Source organism: Sycon ciliatum, chromosome 6 (assembly GCF_964019385.1).
Source record: "Sycon ciliatum chromosome 6, ocSycCili1.1, whole genome shotgun sequence".
NCBI lineage: Eukaryota > Metazoa > Porifera > Calcarea > Leucosolenida > Sycettidae > Sycon > Sycon ciliatum.
The window spans coordinates 35050012-35052731 of record NC_088648.1 but is presented as its reverse complement, the minus strand read 5'-3'; positions in this window follow the sequence as shown (position 1 = coordinate 35052731).

The window sequence follows — 2720 nt, the reverse complement described above, 5'->3', positions numbered from 1 at the left end:
TGCTGGCTACGCCTGCACCGGGGCCTCAACACACTGCCAGGGTAGCAGAGGTATCACCCACAGCCAAGGCAGACTGTGTACCCTCGGAGGCACATGATGCAGGACCGGAAGAGGGACCGCAAGCGGCACCACCCCAGCCAGCTGTTCAGCACCTAAACGCACGCATCAAAGAACACACGCCACGTCACATACTTCCACCTTGCGCGCAACAACTAAGACCGAAGCGAGGGCGACCCAGAAAACAACCGTTACCTACACAACTTGTGGATCCTGGTTCACAGACTGTGCTTGCTCCGCCGTCGCTGGTGACGGTGGTGGAGGAGGGTGGGCATCGTGACTCATCGGGCCGGCTTGTGTCGCCGCCTTTGCTACTGCCGTCGGTGGTTCCTTCGTCAGTGCCCCCAGCGGCTTTGGCTGGGGTGGTGCCGCTTGCGGTCCCGGTCCCACTGCCTCCTTCTGATCCTCCGCCGTCGGCTCTTGCGGTGGTGGAGCTTGCCAGTGACAGACAACGAGCAACATCGACAATGGCAATAACACTACAATTGCCAACTCAAAAAGACCCACCTTGCGTATCAGCAGCTCCTTCACCATCACCAATAATGCAATCTACAGCAACCACACCGAATCCACCATCCAAGCCCACTATTGAAAGACCAAGCCGTTCCACAGCCATCTACAACAAAAGCTACGCAGTCAACGGACAAGGGCGCGAGGAGGGACGTGACAGCAGGGTGACGGCCGAGTCCCGTTCAATGGACCAAGTCAGGCGGGATAACAGAGAGAGCGGAGAGGAAGCGGGTGACGGTGAAGGGAGCAATGAGTCGGAGAGCAACGATTGTAGGGATCGTGAGAGTGGCGGTGAGAACGTTAGGGTTGTGCGTAGGTTTCGTGATAGCAAGTCTTCAGTTACAATCATCTGTTGCCTAGTCCTGATTGTTGCAATTCGTATTCTGACTCTTCTTTCACTGTATTGTGCCGTGGTCCTCATGGCTATGGACTACAGTTAAAAGTTTTGGAAGCCATCTTTCAGCCATCTGCATAAGCCTAATTTATGTGTACAGAAGGATAGTATAATTGGGTTGAGATTGTTCAATTAAATTGAAATTGAGATTGTTCAAGTAAAGTGTCATGTTTGGCGCGGCCAAGCTCGGCCGTTAATGTTCTAGGTGTGACGTACTGCTGTTATTTGTTTCCACTTTGTCCTTACTTCTTTCTTTCTCTTCTCTGTTCATTTTTAAGTTGTAAGTTTAGTGTTAGTACACGCATTCGTTATTGCTCTCGCTTTCATTGCTGGTATTCTTAGTGTTATTTCTCTCTCTTACTTAGGTTTTCTATAATAGTTCAATTTAGTTTTCATTTTCCTTTAGTACAACGAAGATTCCTGATGAGTGTTGTACAAACACTTGTTTGAATCCTCATTTTCTCTACACCATTCCTTAACATTTTCATCGTTATATTGCACATTGTCTCCACAGTTTTACATTACATGAATAAAGTGTACACAAATGTCGATCCAGCTTGTATTACTGATTGCAGTTAAAAAAATGAAGCTTTTTTCTTCATACTTCGAGCACATGTATTTCCTTACCCTTTACATAGTTTTTTTGCATCGTATCCATCACTTACATTGTGTCATAAAGAAATCCAGATGTCACTTCAGCTCGTCCTACTTATTGCCATAGGAAAAATCATAACAATAATACCACAGCACACAAACAAATGCCAAATAACAATGTATGAGAATATACTGAAATTAAGCCAAGTCCGCTTCTGTCTCCATCCAACAAAACAGAGGAGGAAATGTATCACATTGGACAGAATTTGTAAGGGTGATGAAGGCGGGGGTTCGAAACTTACCATAACAGTTGCGTGTGGAGCAGTAGGCGCCAAGTGCAACGTGTGCGAGCAGTGAGGTCTGCCACTGCCACCAAAGAGGTGATTTCTGTGCATGCAGAGGTCTGGGTGTGAGAGCAATGAGGTGATCTTTCTCTTCGAACGTTTCTTGGTATTAGAGCAGTTAGGCTATTTCAACGTATGCACCGGTGTGGGTTGCATCGGCCTAAGAAGATCACTTGTTAATATGGAACCCGGCGGACACACCTAGCGTCAAAGCACCATTCAGAACCATTCTACGAGTAGGAACGGGCAGAACTGTACATATTTAATACGTACTCTGACTCCATCACAATAGGGATAAACCGAAATAGATTATTTTCGACATCTTGCAGGCAGCATGGTTCGCCTCGGTACAAGACATTGCATTTGAATTCTCTTTCAAATACACTTCCCGAAATGTCGCAATGCACGAACTAAAAACGTTGATACTAAAACTTCTTTTATTCATCTTCGTAAAAATCCAAAACATGTACATTGAAACACAATTCAGCAGAGTCAGCAGAAGTGATGTCATTGTGCTATGCGTCATTGAGTGATGTCAGTGTGCTATGCGTCCTTGAGTGAAGTCAGTGTGCTATGCGTCATTCCTAGATGTACCAAGTAGTGTAAGTGTGCAGTGCATGTGAATGCTGTTCACACCCTAGTGAACACCAGCTAACAAGGCTGCAAGAATGATAACATATACGCATACCACAGCTCGCATGCCACATGATCGGGTTGGTACCACCGTGGCATTTAGAGGGGTTGTGGTCGGCATGGTGGTCGGCATGGTGATCGGCATGGTGGTCGGCGGCTGCTGCCAATTCAGCTGAATATTGGCCTTC